The 22684-nt window shown below is 27.7% G+C and overlaps 6 non-coding genes across 6 annotated transcripts; 2 read left to right on the top strand and 4 right to left on the bottom strand.

The window, feature by feature from the left end:
- Window positions 1–2695: 2695 nt before the first annotated feature.
- On the bottom strand, window positions 2696–2767 carry Trnae-uuc (transfer RNA glutamic acid (anticodon UUC)). Its single transcript has one exon. It is a non-coding gene; the product is annotated as a tRNA-Glu (tRNA).
- Window positions 2768–9025: 6258 nt separating this feature from the next.
- Window positions 9026–9097, bottom strand: Trnae-uuc (transfer RNA glutamic acid (anticodon UUC)). The gene has a single exon. It is a non-coding gene; the product is annotated as a tRNA-Glu (tRNA).
- A 1457-nt stretch (window positions 9098–10554) lies between these two features.
- Trnak-uuu (transfer RNA lysine (anticodon UUU)) lies at window positions 10555–10627 on the top strand. The gene has a single exon. It is a non-coding gene; the product is annotated as a tRNA-Lys (tRNA).
- Window positions 10628–15354: 4727 nt separating this feature from the next.
- Window positions 15355–15426, bottom strand: Trnae-uuc (transfer RNA glutamic acid (anticodon UUC)). The gene has a single exon. It is a non-coding gene; the product is annotated as a tRNA-Glu (tRNA).
- A 3084-nt stretch (window positions 15427–18510) lies between these two features.
- Window positions 18511–18582, bottom strand: Trnae-uuc (transfer RNA glutamic acid (anticodon UUC)). The gene has a single exon. It is a non-coding gene; the product is annotated as a tRNA-Glu (tRNA).
- Window positions 18583–20039: 1457 nt separating this feature from the next.
- Window positions 20040–20112, top strand: Trnak-uuu (transfer RNA lysine (anticodon UUU)). Its single transcript has one exon. It is a non-coding gene; the product is annotated as a tRNA-Lys (tRNA).
- The last annotated feature ends 2572 nt before the right edge of the window (window positions 20113–22684 follow it).

A 22684-nucleotide genomic window follows, 5' to 3' on the forward strand; every position in this document is an offset into this window, starting at 1 on the left:
GCAAAATTTAAAAATACTTGAAAATCTACAAAAAACTTTAACAAACTTTTATGTTTATTTTTTTTTAATTTTTTAAAATGCAAATAAAATACAAGATAAAATTATGTTTTATTTGCACCAGAAACTCGCAAAGTAATTTTAAACAAGAAACTTGGCACATCAAACTAAAAAGCGTTGTTAGGTGACTTAGTCGGTAGAATGTTGGAGTTTTAATTTAAAAGCTAATAATTCAAATCTATTATTAAGCGTTGTTGTTCCTACACAAATAAGTGCAAACTTTTAAACAAGATTTAAAATTTTAACAGTAATTTTCATCAATCTATGTTGTCATAAAATTTGTCCAAGTTAGTTTGTAATGTGAAAGTTGCCAATGTTCACGCTACAAACATAAATACACAAACTAACTGATACATGGGTAATCAAATTATAAAAATTAACTAAATTGAAAAGTATCAAATATGTTAACTAATTTAAAGTTTAGATAAAATTTTTAAGTATGGTAGTTTAAAAAATCCTTTGAAACTCGCTACTCATAATATTTTTTAATCACTAACCAAACACATAACAACCGAATAATTCCCAAATTAATTTATGCATTGGAATTCGAATTATTCAACATGAATAAACAAAGTAATTTGATTAATATTCTGTTTTTGATTATAACTAATTGTTTAAACGTTAACTTACGCCTTTTAAATTTATGAAGTAAAACAATTAATCGGACAAAGTACCATCGTCACTTACTTCAGCGTATTGTTGATGTAGTAATTATTATAGTAATTCTAATTACAAATTATCTTTGCGTAATTGCCTCATAAAAGTAACTATCTCATTTACAAACCGAAGTCTGTCGATTTAACAGTTTGTAAATATAAGCGAGAGGGTTACTTAAAACAATAACAAAAATATAACAAATGTTTGTGTTTAATTATTTTTAAATAATTAAAATAGAAATAAAATATGAAGTGCATTTATATTTAATTGTTGCCAAAAAAACGTTTACAATCAGTAACTATAATCCAAGTTGCAAAACACACAGTAATAGAAAACGTGCCCGGTTAGCTCAGTCGGTAGAGCGTTGGACTTTTAATCCAACGGTCAAGGGTTCAAATCCCTTATCGGACGTTGTTGTTTTTAAAATATGTGTTAATTCTTGATTAAGTTTAAAAATGTTAGACGATGTTGTGTGTAATTTTACTTATATTGCCATAAAAACAATTTGCTCTTGTTTTATTAGAAGAAATTACCAATATACTCCACGTAGATTTAATTATGCAAATTTTTTTACATATAATTATTTAAATTACCAAAATTAAAAAAATTGTGTAACATTTTTTGTATTACGTAATTTAAAATAACTTTTAGGTAAAATTATTTTAAATTTTATTGCAAAATCGTCATCCCAGTAAATATTATGCTGTACCAATCACACAGGCCATTAGTTGGCCGTTAATCGCGTCGAAGCGAAAAAAAGGGGCACCAATAACTGCTTTAAAGCGGGTGGAAAATGGGCTCTGTCTGCTGGGGTATTGCATTAACGCTTAAAGCTTTACAAAATAAAATGTAAAATATTTAAATTTTAAATATTCCAAACCAAATCTTTATTTAGTCAAATATACTTTTTTTTAAATTTGATACCTTTTTTTTTGTATATAAGTTTTTCTTCGATAAGTTTATGTTGGATCTGGAAAGGTCAACTGCACGAGCTAAACATATAGAAACAACTGTTTCTTGCAGGTTAGGTATTATTGGTTCTAATTGCCCGATGATCGAGCTGCTGATTAAGTGCTGTTACAGGGTTCGAAACCGAGACCTTAGTATAAGCAAGTGTTTTGGCCACTACACCTCGCTGCCGTATTAAAAACAACCATTTAAACACCCCTTTAATACCTAAAGCGACTATTAAGTTGCTCTATTAACCGCTTTAAGCGTTAATCCAATACCCCAGCAGATAGTGGCGCATTTTCCCACCCGCTTGAATGCAGTTAATGGATCCAACTTTTTTTCGCTTCGAAGCGATAAAAGACTAACTAATTGGATAAAACACACACAACATATAAAATTATTAATTTACCACATACAATAGTATTTAAATTATCCAAATTGAATAAATTATTAATATTTACACTCTTTCTCTTATTAATCAGATAAATTTTTATAAATATATATATAGAAAATCGTAAAACAATATGCAGCAAAGGGACAATTGTATTGTAATTTAACATATTGTTTAAGTGATCAATACTAAGATATTTTCTGTGTCTTTGCCTAATAAAAAAGTGTTTAATTCAGAATACAGTTTAAAATCGCAAAGCTCCAATCTTGTTTTTTTTTAAATTAAGCTTTAATTTTTTTTATTATATAATGGATAATCGTTTCTTTCAATTTTCTTAACTATGTATTATGAAAATTAATAATATAGCCAACATCTCAGCGGTTGCATCATAAAATCAATTGACAATTTGATCTCATGAACTAATTAAAAACTGCATTGGCTGAAAATCGAACCAGAGCGTGACAGGCGTGGATTCTACAACTAAACCACCAATGTTTATTAAAGTTCCGACCCCAGTAATTATACTTGGCTGACAAGAATAAACGCCAAAAAATTAATTATAATTCATTCTTACTAACAGATTTAAAGTAGCTGTGATTTTAACATAATAATATTTGTGTTATCAAAATTGAATAAAAACTCCTACACCGGGAATCGAACCCGGGCCGCCTGGGTGAAAGCCAGGAATCCTAACCCCTAGACCATGTAGGAGACATCTCATTACTCGTTACAAACGCTATGAAATTACCCAAATTAAAAATTTAATACAATTATGTCTAAATATTTAATTCGAATCCAGAAAACATTAAATATTTTCATTTATACCTATCTAATGATAACTATAATTATGAAAAATAACTATAATTATGTGCTTTACTAATTATTTATTTTGTTTTTCGTACAATACCTTGCAAACATTACGTTATGGACATTACGATTATCAAGGATATTTACAAAACTAAAACTAGTTTTTCTTACGTCGAAATATTAATGTTTTATTTCGTTTAATTCTTAAACTAAATTTTGTTATAATCTAATCAGCTATAAACTTTGTTACTTGCTGTTTCAATTTTTATTAAAAAAATTATACGGAAATCAAAATAACCCATTCAGTTAGCAAAATTTAAAAATACTTGAAAATCTACAAAAAACTTTAACAAACTTTTATGTTTATTTTTTTTAAATTTTTTAAAATGCAAATAAAATACAAGATAAAATTATGTTTTATTTGCACCAGAAACTCGCAAAGTAATTTTAAACAAGAAACTTGGCACATCAAAATAAAAAGCGTTGTTAGGTGACTTAGTCGGTAGAATGTTGGAGTTTTAATTTAAAAGCTAATAATTAAAATCTATTATTAAGCGTTGTTGTTCCTACACAAATAAGTGCAAACTTTTAAACAAGATTTAAAATTTTAACAGTAATTTTCATCAATCTATGTTGTCATAAAATTTGTCCAAGTTAGTTTGTAATGTGAAAGTTGCCAATGTTCACGCTACAAACATAAATACACAAACTAACTGATACGTGGGTAATCAAATTATAAAAATTAACTAAATTGAAAAGTATCAAATATGTTAACTAATTTAAAGTTTAGATAAAATTTTTAAGTATGGTAGTTTAAAAAATCCTTTGAATCTCACTACTCATAATATTTTTTAATCACTAACCAAACACATAACAACCGAATAATTCCCAAATTAATTTATGCATTGGAATTCGAATTATTCAACATGAATAAACAAAGTAATTTGATTAATATTCTGTTTTTGATTATAACTAATTGTTTAAACGTTAACTTACGCCTTTTAAATTTATGAAGTAAAACAATTAATCGGACAAAGTACCATCGTCACTTACTTCAGCGTATTGTTGATGTAGTAATTATTATAGTAATTCTAATTACAAATTATCTTTGCGTAATTGCCTCATAAAAGTAACTATCTCATTTACAAACCGAAGTCTGTCGATTTAACAGTTTGTAAATATAAGCGAGAGGGTTACTTAAAACAATAACAAAAATATAACAAATGTTTGTGTTTAATTATTTTTAAATAATTAAAATAGAAATAAAATTTGAAGTGCATTTATATTTAATTGTTGCCAAAAAAACGTTTACAATCAGTAACTATAATCCAAGTTGCAAAACACACAGTAATAGAAAACGTGCCCGATTAGCGCAGTCGGTAGAGCGTTGGACTTTTAATCCAACGGTCAAGGGTTCAAATCCCTTATCGGGCGTTGTTGTTTTTAAAATATGTGTTAATTCTTGATTAAGTTTAAAAATGTTAGACGATGTTGTGTGTAAATTTACTTATATTGCCATAAAAACAATTTGCTCTTGTTTTATTAGAAGAAATTACCAATATACACCACACAGACTTAATTATGCAAATTTTTTTACATATGATTATTTAAATTACCAAAATTAGATAAATTGTGTAACATTTTTTGTATTACGTAATTTAAAATAACTTTTAGGTAAAATTATTTTAAATTTTATTGCAAAATCGTCATCCCAGTAAATATTATGCTGTACCAATCACACAGGCCATTAGTTGGCCGTTAATCGCGTCGAAGCGAAAAAATGGGGCACCAATAACTGCTTTAAAGCGGGTGGAAAATGGGCTCTGTCTGCTGGGGTATTGCATTAACGCTTAAAGCTTTACAAAATAAAATGTAAAATATTTAAATTTTAAATATTCCAAACCAAATCTTTATTTAGTCAAATATACTTTTTTTTAAATTTGATACCTTTTTTTTGTATATAAGTTTTTCTTCGATAAGTTTATGTTGGATCTGGAAAGGTCAACTGCACGAGCTAAACATATAGAAACAACTGTTTCTTGCAGGTTAAGTATTATTGGTTCTAATTGCCCGATGATCGAGCTGCTGATTAAGTGCTGTTACAGGGTTCGAAACCGAGACCTTAGTAGTGTAAGCAAGTGTTTTGGCCACTACACCACGCTGCCGGTTTAAAAACAACCACTTAAACACCCCTTTAAGACCTAAAGCGACTATTAAGTTGCTCTATTAACCGCTTTAAGCGTTAATCCAATACCCCAGCAGATAGTGGCGCATTTTCCCACCCGCTTGAATGCAGTTAATGGATCCAACTTATTTTCGCTTCGAAGCGATAAAAGACTAACTAATTGGATAAAACACACACAACATATAAAATTATTAATTTACCACATACAATAGTATTTAAATTATCCAAACTGAATAAATTATTAATATTTACACTCTTTCTCTTATTAATCAGATAAATTTTTATAAATATATATATAGAAAATCGTAAAACAATATGCAGCAAAGGGACAATTGTATTGTAATTTAACATATTGTTTAAGTGATCAATACTAAGATGTTTTCTGTGTCTTTGCCTAATAAAAAAGTGTTTAATTCAGAATACAGTTTAAAATCGCAAAACTCCAGTCTTGTTTTTTTTTAAATTAAGCTTTAATTTTTTTTATTATATAATGGATAATCGTTTCTTTCAATTTTCTTAACTATGTATTATGAAAATTAATAATATAGCCAACATCTCAGCGGTCGCATCATAAAATCAATTGACAATTTGATCTCATGAACTAATTAAAAACTGCATTGGCTGAAAATCGAACCCGAGCGTGACAGGCGTGGATTCTACAACTAAACCACCAATGTTTATTAAAGTTCCGACCCCAGTAATTATACTTGGCTGACAAGAATAAACGCCAAAAAATTAATTATAATTCATTCTTACTAACAGATTTAAAGTAGCTGTGATTTTAACATAATAATATTTGTGTTATCAAAATTGAATAAAAATTTCTACACCGGGAATCGAACCCGGGCCGCCTGGGTGAAAGCCAGGAATCCTAACCCCTAGACCATGTAGGAGACATCTCATTACTCGTTACAAACGCTATGAAATTACCCAAATTAAAAATTTAATACAATTATGTCTAAATATTTAATTCGAATCCAGAAAACATTAAATATTTTCATTTATACCTATCTAATGATAACTATAATTATGAAAAATAACTATAATTATGTGCTTTACTAATTATTTATTTTGTTTTCCGTACAATACCTTGCAAACATTACGTTATGGACATTACGATTATCAAGGATATTTACAAAACTAAAACTAGTTTTTCTTACGTCGAAATATTAATGTTTTATTTCGTTTAATTCTTAAACTAAATTTTGTTATAATCTAATCAGCTATAAACTTTGTTACTTGCTGTTTCAATTTTTATTAAAAAAATTATACGGAAATCAAAATAACCCATTCAGTTAGCAAAATTTAAAAATACTTGAAAATCTACAAAAAACTTTAACAAACTTTTATGTTTATTTTTTTTAAATTTTTTAAAATGCAAATAAAATACAAGATAAAATTATGTTTTATTTGCACCAGAAACTCGCATAGTAATTTTAAACAAGAAACTTGGCACATCAAAATAAAAAGCGTTGTTAGGTGACTTAGTCGGTAGAATGTTGGAGTTTTAATTTAAAAGCTAATAATTCAAATCTATTATTAAGCGTTGTTGTTCCTACACAAATAAGTGCAAACTTTTAAACAAGATTTAAAATTTTAACAGTAATTTTCATCAATCTATGTTGTCATAAAATTTGTCCAAGTTAGTTTGTAATGTGAAAGTTGCCAATGTTCACGCTACAAACATAAATACACAAACTAACTGATACGTGGGTAATCTAATTATAAAAATTAACTAAATTGAAAAGTATCAAATATGTTAACTAATTTAAAGTTTAGATAAAATTTTTAAGTATGGTAGTTTAAAAAATCCTTTGAAACTCGCTACTCATAATATTTTTTAATCACTAACCAAACACATAACAACCGAATAATTCCCAAATTAATTTATGCATTGGAATTCGAATTATTCAACATGAATAAACAAAGTAATTTGATTAATATTCTGTTTTTGATTATAACTAATTGTTTAAACGTTAACTTACGCCTTTTAAATTTATGAAGTAAAACAATTAATCGGACAAAGTACCATCGTCACTTACTTCAGCGTATTGTTGATGTAGTAATTATTATAGTAATTCTAATTACAAATTATCTTTGCGTAATTGCCTCATAAAAGTAACTATCTCATTTACAAACCGAAGTCTGTCGATTTAACAGTTTGTAAATATAAGCGAGAGGGTTACTTAAAACAATAACAAAAATATAACAAATGTTTGTGTTTAATTATTTTTAAATAATTAAAATAGAAATAAAATATGAAGTGCATTTATATTTAATTGTTGCCAAAAAAACGTTTACAATCAGTAACTATAATCCAAGTTGCAAAACACACAGTAATAGAAAACGTGCCCAATTAGCTCAGTCGGTAGAGCGTTGGACTTTTAATCCAACGGTCAAGGGTTCAAATCCCTTATCGGGCGTTGTTGTTTTTAAAATATGTGTTAATTCTTGATTAAGTTTAAAAATGTTAGACGATGTTTTGTGTAAATTTACTTATATTGCCATAAAAACAATTTGCTCTTGTTTTATTAGAAGAAATTACCAATATACACCACACAGACTTAATTATGCAAATTTTTTTACATATGATTATTTAAATTACCAAAATTAGATAAATTGTGTAACATTTTTTGTATTACGTAATTTAAAAGAAATTTTAGGTAAAATTATTTTTAATTTCTCCCAGTAAATATTATGCTGTACCAATCACACAGGCCATTAGTTGGCCGTTAATCGCGTCGAAGCGAAAAAAAGGGGCACCAATAACTGCTTTGAAGCGGGTGGAAAATTGGCTCTGTCTGCTGGGGTATTGCATTAACGCTTAAAGCTTTACAAAATAAAATGTAAAATATTTAAATTTTAAATATTCCAAACCAAATCTTTATTTAGTCAAATATACTTTTTTTTAAATTTGATACCTTTTTTTTGTATATAAGTTTTTCTTCGATAAGTTTATGTTGGATCTGGAAAGGTCAACTGCACGAGCTAAACATATAGAAACAACTGTTTCTTGCAGGTTAAGTATTATTGGTTCTAATTGCCCGATGATCGAGCTGCTGATTAAGTGCTGTTACAGGGTTCGAAACCGAGACCTTAGTATAAGCAAGTGTTTTGGCCACTACACCTCGCTGCCGTATTAAAAACAACCATTTAAACACCCCTTTAAGACCTAAAGCGACTATTAAGTTGCTCTATTAACCGCTTTAAGCGTTAATCCAATACCCCAGCAGATAGTGGCGCATTTTCCCACCCGCTTGAATGCAGTTAATGGATCCAACTTTTTTTCGCTTCGAAGCGATAAAAGACTAACTAATTGGATAAAACACACACAACATATAAAATTATTAATTTACCACATACAATAGTATTTAAATTATCCAAATTGAATAAATTATTAATATTTACACTCTTTCTCTTATTAATCAGATAAATTTTTATAAATATATATATAGAAAATCGTAAAACAATATGCAGCAAAGGGACAATTGTATTGTAATTTAACATATTGTTTAAGTGATCAATACTAAGATGTTTTCTGTGTCTTTGCCTAATAAAAAAGTGTTTAATTCAGAATACAGTTTAAAATCGCAAAGCTCCAATCTTGTTTTTTTTTAAATTAAGCTTTAATTTTTTTTATTATATAATGGATAATCGTTTCTTTCAATTTTATTAACTATGTATTACGAAAATTAATAATATAGCCAACATCTCAGCGGTCGCATCATAAAATCAATTGACAATTTGATCTCATGAACTAATTAAAAACTGCATTGGCTGAAAATCGAACCCGAGCGTGACAGGCGTGGATTCTACAACTAAACCACCAATGTTTATTAAAGTTCCGACCCCAGTAATTATACTTGGCTGACAAGAATAAACGCCAAAAAATTAATTATAATTCATTCTTACTAACAGATTTAAAGTAGCTGTGATTTTAACATAATAATATTTGTGTTATCAAAATTGAATAAAAATTCCTACACCGGGAATCGAACCCGGGCCGCCTGGGTGAAAGCCAGGAATCCTAACCCCTAGACCATGTAGGAGACATCTCATTACTCGTTACAAACGCTATGAAATTACCCAAATTAAAAATTTAATACAATTATGTCTAAATATTTAATTCGAATCCAGAAAACATTAAATATTTTCATTTATACCTATTTAATGATAACTATAATTATGAAAAATAACTATAATTATGTGCTTTACTAATTATTTATTTTGTTTTCCGTACAATACCTTGCAAACATTACGTTATGGACATTACGATTATCAAGGATATTTACAAAACTAAAACTAGTTTTTCTTACGTCGAAATATTAATGTTTTATTTCGTTTAATTCTTAAACTAAATTTTATTATAATCTAATCAGCTATAAACTTTGTTACTTGCTGTTTCAATTTTTATTAAAAAAATTATACGGAAATCAAAATAACCCATTCAGTTAGCAAAATTTAAAAATACTTGAAAATCTACAAAAAACTTTAACAAACTTTTATGTTTATTTTTTTTTAATTTTTTAAAATGCAAATAAAATACAAGATAAAATTATGTTTTATTTGCACCAGAAACTCGCAAAGTAATTTTAAACAAGAAACTTGGCACATCAAAATAAAAAGCGTTGTTAGGTGACTTAGTCGGTAGAATGTTGGAGTTTTAATTTAAAAGCTAATAATTCAAATCTATTATTAAGCGTTGTTGTTCCTACACAAATAAGTGCAAACTTTTAAACAAGATTTAAAATTTTAACAGTAATTTTCATCAATCTATGTTGTCATAAAATTTGTCCAAGTTAGTTTGTAATGTGAAAGTTGCCAATGTTCACGCTACAAACATAAATACACAAACTAACTGATACGTGGGTAATCAAATTATAAAAATTAACTAAATTGAAAAGTATCAAATATGTTAACTAATTTAAAGTTTTGATAAAATTTTTAAGTATGGTAGTTTAAAAAATCCTTTGAAACTCGCTACTCATAATATTTTTTAATCACTAACCAAACACATAACAACCGAATAACTCCCAAATTAATTTATGCATTGGAATTCGAATTATTCAACATGAATAAACAAAGTAATTTGATTAATATTCTGTTTTTGATTATAACTAATTGTTTAAACGTTAACTTACGCCTTTTAAATTTATGAAGTAAAACAATTAATCGGACAAAGTACCATCGTCACTTACTTCAGCGTATTGTTGATGTAGTAATTATTATAGTAATTCTAATTACAAATTATCTTTGCGTAATTGCCTCATAAAAGTAACTATCTCATTTACAAACCGAAGTCTGTCGATTTAACAGTTTGTAAATATAAGCGAGAGGGTTACTTAAAACAATAACAAAAATATAACAAATGTTTGTGTTTAATTATTTTTAAATAATTAAAATAGAAATAAAATATGAAGTGCATTTATATTTAATTGTTGCCAAAAAAACGTTTACAATCAGTAACTATAATCCAAGTTGCAAAACACACAGTAATAGAAAACGTGCCCGGTTAGCTCAGTCGGTAGAGCGTTGGACTTTTAATCCAACGGTCAAGGGTTCAAATCCCTTATCGGGCGTTGTTGTTTTTAAAATATGTGTTAATTCTTGATTAAGTTTAAAAATGTTAGACGATGTTGTGTGTAATTTTACTTATATTGCCATAAAAACAATTTGCTCTTGTTTTATTAGAAGAAATTACCAATATACACCACGTAGACTTAATTATGCAAATTTTTTTACATATAATTATTTAAATTACCAAAATTAGATAAATTGTGTAACATTTTTTGTATTACGTAATTTAAAATAACTTTTAGGTAAAATTATTTTAAATTTTATTGCAAAATCGTCATCCCAGTAAATATTATGCTGTACCAATCACATAGGCCATTAGTTGGCCGTTAATCGCGTCGAAGCGAAAAAAGGGGCACCAATAACTGCTTTAAAGCGGGTGGAAAATGGGCTCTGTCTGCTGGGGTATTGCATTAACGCTTAAAGCTTTACAAAATAAAATGTAAAATATTTACATTTTAAATATTCCAAACCAAATCTTTATTTAGTCAAATATACTTTTTTTTAAATTTGATACCTTTTTTTTGTATATAAGTTTTTCTTCGATAAGTTTATGTTGGATCTGGAAAGGTCAACTGCACGAGCTAAACATATAGAAACAACTGTTTTTTGCAGGTTAAGTATTATTGGTTCTAATTGCCCGATGATCGAGCTGCTGATTAAGTGCTGTTACAGGGTTCGAAACCGAGACCTTAGTAGTGTAAGCAAGTGTTTTGGCCACTACACCACGCTGCCGGTTTAAAAACAACCACTTAAACACCCCTTTAAGACCTAAAGCGACTATTAAGTTGCTCTATTAACCGCTTTAAGCGTCAATCCAATACCCCAGCAGATAGTGGCGCATTTTCCCACCCGCTTGAATGCAGTTAATGGATCCAACTTATTTTCGCTTCGAAGCGATAAAAGACTAACTAATTGGATAAAACACACACAACATATAAAATTATTAATTTACCACATACAATAGTATTTAAATTATCCAAATTGAATAAATTATTAATATTTACACTCTTTCTCTTATTAATCAGATAAATTTTTATAAATATATATATAGAAAATCGTAAAACAATATGCAGCAAAGGGACAATTGTATTGTAATTTAACATATTGTTTAAGTAATCAATACTAAGATGTTTTCTGTGTCTTTGCCTAATAAAAAAGTGTTTAATTCAGAATACAGTTTAAAATCGCAAAACTCCAGTCTTGTTTTTTTTTAAATTAAGCTTTAATTTTTTTTATTATATAATGGATAATCGTTTCTTTCAATTTTCTTAACTATGTATTATGAAAATTAATAATATAGCCAACATCTCAGCGGTCGCATCATAAAATCAATTGACAATTTGATCTCATGAACTAATTAAAAACTGCATTGGCTGAAAATCGAACCCGAGCGTGACAGGCGTGGATTCTACAACTAAACCACCAATGTTTATTAAAGTTCCGACCCCAGTAATTATACTTGGCTGACAAGAATAAACGCCAAAAAATTAATTATAATTCATTCTTACTAACAGATTTAAAGTAGCTGTGATTTTAACATAATAATATTTGTGTTATCAAAATTGTATAAAAATTCCTACACAGGGAAACGAACCCGGGTTGCCTGGATGAAAGCCAGGAATCCTAACCCCTAGACCATGTAGGAGACATCTCATTACTCGTTACAAACGTTATGAAATTACCCAAATTAAAAATTTAATACAATTATGTCTAAATATTTAATTCGAATCCAGAAAACATTAAATATTTTCATTTATACCTATTTAATGATAACTATAATTATGAAAAATAACTATAATTATGTGCTTTACTAATTATTTATTTTGTTTTCCGTACAATACCTTGCAAACATTACGTTATGGACATTACGATTATCAAGGATATTTACAAAACTAAAACTAGTTTTTCTTACGTCGAAATATTAATGTTTTATTTCGTTTAATTCTTAAACTAAATTTTATTATAATCTATTCAGCTATAAACTTTGTTACTTGCTGTTTCAATTTTTATTAAAAAAATTATACGGAAATCAAAATAACCCATTCAGTTAGCAAAATTTAAAAATACTTGAAAATCTACAAAAAACTTTAACAAACTTTTATGTTTATTTTTTTTTAATTTTTTAAAATGCAAATAAAATACAAGATAAAATTATGTTTTATTTGCACCAGAAACTCGCAAAGTAATTTTAAACAAGAAACTTGGCACATCAAAATAAAAAGCGTTGTTAGGTGACTTAGTCGGTAGAATGTTGGAGTTTTAATTTAAAAGCTAATAATTCAAATCTATTATTAAGCGTTGTTGTTCCTACACAAATAAGTGCAAACTTTTAAACAAGATTTAAAATTTTAACAGTAATTTTCATCAATCTATGTAGTCATAAAATTTGTCCAAGTTAGTTTGTAATGTGAAAGTTGCCAATGTTCACGCTACAAACATAAATACACAAACTAACTGATACGTGGGTAATCAAATTATAAAAATTAACTAAATTGAAAAGTATCAAATATGTTAACTAATTTAAAGTTTAGATAAAATTTTTAAGTATGGTAGTTTAAAAAATCCTTTGAAACTCGCTACTCATAATATTTTTTAATCACTAACCAAACACATAACAACCGAATAATTCCCAAATTAATTTATGCATTGGAATTCGAATTATTCAACATGAATAAACAAAGTAATTTGATTAATATTCTGTTTTTGATTATAACTAATTGTTTAAACGTTAACTTACGCCTTTTAAATTTATGAAGTAAAACAATTAATCGGACAAAGTACCATCGTCACTTACTTCAGCGTATTGTTGATGTAGTAATTATTATAGTAATTCTAATTACAAATTATCTTTGCGTAATTGCCTCATAAAAGTAACTATCTCATTTACAAACCGAAGTCTGTCGATTTAACAGTTTGTAAATATAAGCGAGAGGGTTACTTAAAACAATAACAAAAATATAACAAATGTTTGTGTTTAATTATTTTTAAATAATTAAAATAGAAATAAAATATGAAGTGCATTTATATTTAATTGTTGCCAAAAAAACGTTTACAATCAGTAACTATAATCCAAGTTGCAAAACACACAGTAATAGAAAACGTGCCCAATTAGCTCAGTCGGTAGAGCGTTGGACTTTTAATCCAACGGTCAAGGGTTCAAATCCCTTTTCGGGCGTTGTTGTTTTTAAAATATGTGTTAATTCTTGATTAAGTTTAAAAATGTTAGACGATGTTTTGTGTAAATTTACTTATATTGCCATAAAAACAATTTGCTCTTGTTTTATTAGAAGAAATTACCAATATACACCACACAGACTTAATTATGCAAATTTTTTTACATATGATTATTTAAATTACCAAAATTAGATAAATTGTGTAACATTTTTTGTATTACGTAATTTAAAAGAAATTTTAGGTAAAATTATTTTTAATTTCTCCCAGTAAATATTATGCTGTACCAATCACACAGGCCATTAGTTGGCCGTTAATCGCGTCGAAGCGAAAAAAAGGGGCACCAATAACTGCTTTGAAGCGGGTGGAAAATTGGCTCTGTCTGCTGGGGTATTGCATTAACGCTTAAAGCTTTACAAAATAAAATGTAAAATATTTAAATTTTAAATATTCCAAACCAAATCTTTATTTAGTCAAATATACTTTTTTTTAAATTTGATACCTTTTTTTTGTATATAAGTTTTTCTTCGATAAGTTTATGTTGGATCTGGAAAGGTCAACTGCACGAGCTAAACATATAGAAACAACTGTTTCTTGCAGGTTAAGTATTATTGGTTCTAATTGCCCGATGATCGAGCTGCTGATTAAGTGCTGTTACAGGGTTCGAAACCGAGACCTTAGTATAAGCAAGTGTTTTGGCCACTACACCTCGCTGCCGTATTAAAAACAACCATTTAAACACCCCTTTAAGACCTAAAGCGACTATTAAGTTGCTCTATTAACCGCTTTAAGCGTTAATCCAATACCCCAGCAGATAGTGGCGCATTTTCCCACCCGCTTGAATGCAGTTAATGGATCCAACTTTTTTTCGCTTCGAAGCGATAAAAGACTAACTAATTGGATAAAACACACACAACATATAAAATTATTAATTTACCACATACAATAGTATTTAAATTATCCAAATTGAATAAATTATTAATATTTACACTCTTTCTCTTATTAATCAGATAAATTTTTATAAATATATATATAGAAAATCGTAAAACAATATGCAGCAAAGGGACAATTGTATTGTAATTTAACATATTGTTTAAGTGATCAATACTAAGATGTTTTCTGTGTCTTTGCCTAATAAAAAAGTGTTTAATTCAGAATACAGTTTAAAATCGCAAAGCTCCAATCTTGTTTTTTTTTAAATTAAGCTTTAATTTTTTTTATTATATAATGGATAATCGTTTCTTTCAATTTTCTTAACTATGTATTATGAAAATTAATAATATAGCCAACATCTCAGCGGTCGCATCATAAAATCGATTGACAATTTGATCTCATGAACTAATTAAAAACTGCATTGGCTGAAAATCGAACCCGAGCGTGACAGGCGTGGATTCTACAACTAAACCACCAATGTTTATTAAAGTTCCGACCCCAGTAATTATACTTGGCTGACAAGAATAAACGCCAAAAAATTAATTATAATTCATTCTTACTAACAGATTTAAAGTAGCTGTGATTTTAACATAATAATATTTGTGTTATCAAAATTGAATAAAAATTCCTACACCGGGAATCGAACCCGGGCCGCCTGGGTGAAAGCCAGGAATCCTAACCCCTAGACCATGTAGGAGACATCTCATTACTCGTTACAAACGCTATGAATGTACCCAAATTAAAAATTTAATACAATTATGTCTAAATATTTAATTCGAATCCAGAAAACATTAAATATTTTCATTTATACCTATTTAATGATAACTATAATTATGAAAAATAACTATAATTATGTGCTTTACTAATTATTTATTTTGTTTTCCGTACAATACCTTGCAAACATTACGTTATGGACATTACGATTATCAAGGATATTTACAAAACTAAAACTAGTTTTTCTTACGTCGAAATATTAATGTTTTATTTCGTTTAATTCTTAAACTAAATTTTATTATAATCTAATCAGCTATAAACTTTGTTACTTGCTGTTTCAATTTTTATTAAAAAAATTATACGGAAATCAAAATAACCCATTCAGTTAGCAAAATTTAAAAATACTTGAAAATCTACAAAAAACTTTAACAAACTTTTATGTTTATTTTTTTTTAATTTTTTAAAATGCAAATAAAATACAAGATAAAATTATGTTTTATTTGCACCAGAAACTCGCAAAGTAATTTTAAACAAGAAACTTGGCACATCAAAATAAAAAGCGTTGTTAGGTGACTTAGTCGGTAGAATGTTGGAGTTTTAATTTAAAAGCTAATAATTCAAATCTATTATTAAGCGTTGTTGTTCCTACACAAATAAGTGCAAACTTTTAAACAAGATTTAAAATTTTAACAGTAATTTTCATCAATCTATGTTGTCATAAAATTTGTCCAAGTTAGTTTGTAATGTGAAAGTTGCCAATGTTCACGCTACAAACATAAATACACAAACTAACTGATACGTGGGTAATCAAATTATAAAAATTAACTAAATTGAAAAGTATCAAATATGTTAACTAATTTAAAGTTTAGATAAAATTTTTAAGTATGGTAGTTTAAAAAATCCTTTGAAACTCGCTACTCATAATATTTTTTAATCACTAACCAAACACATAACAACCGAATAACTCCCAAATTAATTTATGCATTGGAATTCGAATTATTCAACATGAATAAACAAAGTAATTTGATTAATATTCTGTTTTTGATTATAACTAATTGTTTAAACGTTAACTTACGCCTTTTAAATTTATGAAGTAAAACAATTAATCGGACAAAGTACCATCGTCACTTACTTCAGCGTATTGTTGATGTAGTAATTATTATAGTAATTCTAATTACAAATTATCTTTGCGTAATTGCCTCATAAAAGTAACTATCTCATTTACAAACCGAAGTCTGTCGATTTAACAGTTTGTAAATATAAGCGAGAGGGTTACTTAAAACAATAACAAAAATATAACAAATGTTTGTGTTTAATTATTTTTAAATAATTAAAATAGAAATAAAATATGAAGTGCATTTATATTTAATTGTTGCCAAAAAAACGTTTACAATCAGTAACTATAATCCAAGTTGCAAAACACACAGTAATAGAAAACGTGCCCAATTAGCTCAGTCGGTAGAGCGTTGGACTTTTAATCCAACGGTCAAGGGTTCAAATCCCTTTTCGGGCGTTGTTGTTTTTAAAATATGTGTTAATTCTTGATTAAGTTTAAAAATGTTAGACGATGTTTTGTGTAAATTTACTTATATTGCCATAAAAACAATTTGCTCTTGTTTTATTAGAAGAAATTACCAATATACACCACACAGACTTAATTATGCAAATTTTTTTACATATGATTATTTAAATTACCAAAATTAGATAAATTGTGTAACATTTTTTGTATTACGTAATTTAAAAGAAATTTTAGGTAAAATTATTTTTAATTTCTCCCAGTAAATATTATGCTGTACCAATCACACAGGCCATTAGTTGGCCGTTAATCGCGTCGAAGCGAAAAAAAGGGGCACCAATAACTGCTTTGAAGCGGGTGGAAAATTGGCTCTGTCTGCTGGGGTATTGCATTAACGCTTAAAGCTTTACAAAATAAAATGTAAAATATTTAAATTTTAAATATTCCAAACCAAATCTTTATTTAGTCAAATATACTTTTTTTTAAATTTGATACCTTTTTTTTGTATATAAGTTTTTCTTCGATAAGTTTATGTTGGATCTGGAAAGGTCAACTGCACGAGCTAAACATATAGAAACAACTGTTTCTTGCAGGTTAAGTATTATTGGTTCTAATTGCCCGATGATCGAGCTGCTGATTAAGTGCTGTTACAGGGTTCGAAACCGAGACCTTAGTATAAGCAAGTGTTTTGGCCACTACACCTCGCTGCCGTATTAAAAACAACCATTTAAACACCCCTTTAAGACCTAAAGCGACTATTAAGTTGCTCTATTAACCGCTTTAAGCGTTAATCCAATACCCCAGCAGATAGTGGCGCATTTTCCCACCCGCTTGAATGCAGTTAATGGATCCAACTTTTTTTCGCTTCGAAGCGATAAAAGACTAACTAATTGGATAAAACACACACAACATATAAAATTATTAATTTACCACATACAATAGTATTTAAATTATCCAAATTGAATAAATTATTAATATTTACACTCTTTCTCTTATTAATCAGATAAATTTTTATAAATATATATATAGAAAATCGTAAAACAATATGCAGCAAAGGGACAATTGTATTGTAATTTAACATATTGTTTAAGTGATCAATACTAAGATGTTTTCTGTGTCTTTGCCTAATAAAAAAGTGTTTAATTCAGAATACAGTTTAAAATCGCAAAGCTCCAATCTTGTTTTTTTTTAAATTAAGCTTTAATTTTTTTTATTATATAATGGATAATCGTTTCTTTCAATTTTCTTAACTATGTATTATGAAAATTAATAATATAGCCAACATCTCAGCGGTCGCATCATAAAATCAATTGACAATTTGATCTCATGAACTAATTAAAAACTGCATTGGCTGAAAATCGAACCCGAGCGTGACAGGCGTGGATTCTACAACTAAACCACCAATGTTTATTAAAGTTCCGACCCCAGTAATTATACTTGGCTGACAAGAATAAACGCCAAAAAATTAATTATAATTCATTCTTACTAACAGATTTAAAGTAGCTGTGATTTTAACATAATAATATTTGTGTTATCAAAATTGAATAAAAATTCCTACACCGGGAATCGAACCCGGGCCGCCTGGGTGAAAGCCAGGAATCCTAACCCCTAGACCATGTAGGAGACATCTCATTACTCGTTACAAACGCTATGAATGTACCCAAATTAAAAATTTAATACAATTATGTCTAAATATTTAATTCGAATCCAGAAAACATTAAATATTTTCATTTATACCTATTTAATGATAACTATAATTATGAAAAATAACTATAATTATGTGCTTTACTAATTATTTATTTTGTTTTCCGTACAATACCTTGCAAACATTACGTTATGGACATTACGATTATCAAGGATATTTACAAAACTAAAACTAGTTTTTCTTACGTCGAAATATTAATGTTTTATTTCGTTTAATTCTTAAACTAAATTTTATTATAATCTAATCAGCTATAAACTTTGTTACTTGCTGTTTCAATTTTTATTAAAAAAATTATACGGAAATCAAAATAACCCATTCAGTTAGCAAAATTTAAAAATACTTGAAAATCTACAAAAAACTTTAACAAACTTTTATGTTTATTTTTTTTTAATTTTTTAAAATGCAAATAAAATACAAGATAAAATTATGTTTTATTTGCACCAGAAACTCGCAAAGTAATTTTAAACAAGAAACTTGGCACATCAAAATAAAAAGCGTTGTTAGGTGACTTAGTCGGTAGAATGTTGGAGTTTTAATTTAAAAGCTAATAATTCAAATCTATTATTAAGCGTTGTTGTTCCTACACAAATAAGTGCAAACTTTTAAACAAGATTTAAAATTTTAACAGTAATTTTCATCAATCTATGTTGTCATAAAATTTGTCCAAGTTAGTTTGTAATGTGAAAGTTGCCAATGTTCACGCTACAAACATAAATACACAAACTAACTGATACGTGGGTAATCAAATTATAAAAATTAACTAAATTGAAAAGTATCAAATATGTTAACTAATTTAAAGTTTAGATAAAATTTTTAAGTATGGTAGTTTAAAAAATCCTTTGAAACTCGCTACTCATAATATTTTTTAATCACTAACCAAACACATAACAACCGAATAACTCCCAAATTAATTTATGCATTGGAATTCGAATTATTCAACATGAATAAACAAAGTAATTTGATTAATATTCTGTTTTTGATTATAACTAATTGTTTAAACGTTAACTTACGCCTTTTAAATTTATGAAGTAAAACAATTAATCGGACAAAGTACCATCGTCACTTACTTCAGCGTATTGTTGATGTAGTAATTATTATAGTAATTCTAATTACAAATTATCTTTGCGTAATTGCCTCATAAAAGTAACTATCTCATTTACAAACCGAAGTCTGTCGATTTAACAGTTTGTAAATATAAGCGAGAGGGTTACTTAAAACAATAACAAAAATATAACAAATGTTTGTGTTTAATTATTTTTAAATAATTAAAATAGAAATAAAATATGAAGTGCATTTATATTTAATTGTTGCCAAAAAAACGTTTACAATCAGTAACTATAATCCAAGTTGCAAAACACACAGTAATAGAAAACGTGCCCGGTTAGCTCAGTCGGTAGAGCGTTGGACTTTTAATCCAACGGTCAAGGGTTCAAATCCCTTATCGGGCGTTGTTGTTTTTAAAATATGTGTTAATTCTTGATTAAGTTTAAAAATGTTAGACGATGTTGTGTGTAATTTTACTTATATTGCCATAAAAACAATTTGCTCTTGTTTTATTAGAAGAAATTACCAATATACACCACGTAGACTTAATTATGCAAATTTTTTTACATATAATTATTTAAATTACCAAAATTAGATAAATTGTGTAACATTTTTTGTATTACGTAATTTAAAATAACTTTTAGGTAAAATTATTTTAAATTTTATTGCAAAATCGTCATCCCAGTAAATATTATGCTGTACCAATCACATAGGCCATTAGTTGGCCGTTAATCGCGTCGAAGCGAAAAAAGGGGCACCAATAACTGCTTTAAAGCGGGTGGAAAATGGGCTCTGTCTGCTGGGGTATTGCATTAACGCTTAAAGCTTTACAAAATAAAATGTAAAATATTTACATTTTAAATATTCCAAACCAAATCTTTATTTAGTCAAATATACTTTTTTTTAAATTTGATACCTTTTTTTTGTATATAAGTTTTTCTTCGATAAGTTTATGTTGGATCTGGAAAGGTCAACTGCACGAGCTAAACATATAGAAACAACTGTTTCTTGCAGGTTAAGTATTATTGGTTCTAATTGCCCGATGATCGAGCTGCTGATTAAGTGCTGTTACAGGGTTCGAAACCGAGACCTTAGTAGTGTAAGCAAGTGTTTTGGCCACTACACCACGCTGCCGGTTTAAAAACAACCACTTAAACACCCCTTTAAGACCTAAAGCGACTATTAAGTTGCTCTATTAACCGCTTTAAGCGTTAATCCAATACCCCAGCAGATAGTGGCGCATTTTCCCACCCGCTTGAATGCAGTTAATGGATCCAACTTATTTTCGCTTCGAAGCGATAAAAGACTAACTAATTGGATAAAACACACACAACATATAAAATTATTAATTTACCACATACAATAGTATTTAAATTATCCAAATTGAATAAATTATTAATATTTACACTCTTTCTCTTATTAATCAGATAAATTTTTATAAATATATATATAGAAAATCGTAAAACAATATGCAGCAAAGGGACAATTGTATTGTAATTTAACATATTGTTTAAGTAATCAATACTAAGATGTTTTCTGTGTCTTTGCCTAATAAAAAAGTGTTTAATTCAGAATACAGTTTAAAATCGCAAAACTCCAGTCTTGTTTTTTTTTAAATTAAGCTTTAATTTTTTTTATTATATAATGGATAATCGTTTCTTTCAATTTTCTTAACTATGTATTATGAAAATTAATAATATAGCCAACATCTCAGCGGTCGCATCATAAAATCAATTGACAATTTGATCTCATGAACTAATTAAAAACTGCATTGGCTGAAAATCGAACCCGAGCGTGACAGGCGTGGATTCTACAACTAAACCACCAATGTTTATTAAAGTTCCGACCCCAGTAATTATACTTGGCTGACAAGAATAAACGCCAAAAAATTAATTATAATTCATTCTTACTAACAGATTTAAAGTAGCTGTGATTTTAACATAATAATATTTGTGTTATCAAAATTGTATAAAAATTCCTACACAGGGAAACGAACCCGGGTTGCCTGGATGAAAGCCAGGAATCCTAACCCCTAGACCATGTAGGAGACATCTCATTACTCGTTACAAACGTTATGAAATTACCCAAATTAAAAATTTAATACAATTATGTCTAAATATTTAATTCGAATCCAGAAAACATTAAATATTTTCATTTATACCTATTTAATGATAACTATAATTATGAAAAATAACTATAATTATGTGCTTTACTAATTATTTATTTTGTTTTCCGTACAATACCTTGCAAACATTACGTTATGGACATTACGATTATCAAGGATATTTACAAAACTAAAACTAGTTTTTCTTACGTCGAAATATTAATGTTTTATTTCGTTTAATTCTTAAACTAAATTTTATTATAATCTATTCAGCTATAAACTTTGTTACTTGCTGTTTCAATTTTTATTAAAAAAATTATACGGAAATCAAAATAACCCATTCAGTTAGCAAAATTTAAAAATACTTGAAAATCTACAAAAAACTTTAACAAACTTTTATGTTTATTTTTTTTTAATTTTTTAAAATGCAAATAAAATACAAGATAAAATTATGTTTTATTTGCACCAGAAACTCGCAAAGTAATTTTAAACAAGAAACTTGGCACATCAAAATAAAAAGCGTTGTTAGGTGACTTAGTCGGTAGAATGTTGGAGTTTTAATTTAAAAGCTAATAATTCAAATCTATTATTAAGCGTTGTTGTTCCTACACAAATAAGTGCAAACTTTTAAACAAGATTTAAAATTTTAACAGTAATTTTCATCAATCTATGTAGTCATAAAATTTGTCCAAGTTAGTTTGTAATGTGAAAGTTGCCAATGTTCACGCTACAAACATAAATACACAAACTAACTGATACGTGGGTAATCAAATTATAAAAATTAACTAAATTGAAAAGTATCAAATATGTTAACTAATTTAAAGTTTAGATAAAATTTTTAAGTATGGTAGTTTAAAAAATCCTTTGAAACT

This window comes from Corella eumyota, chromosome 7 (assembly GCF_963082875.1).
Source record: "Corella eumyota chromosome 7, kaCorEumy4.1, whole genome shotgun sequence".
Taxonomy (NCBI): domain Eukaryota; kingdom Metazoa; phylum Chordata; class Ascidiacea; order Phlebobranchia; family Corellidae; genus Corella; species Corella eumyota.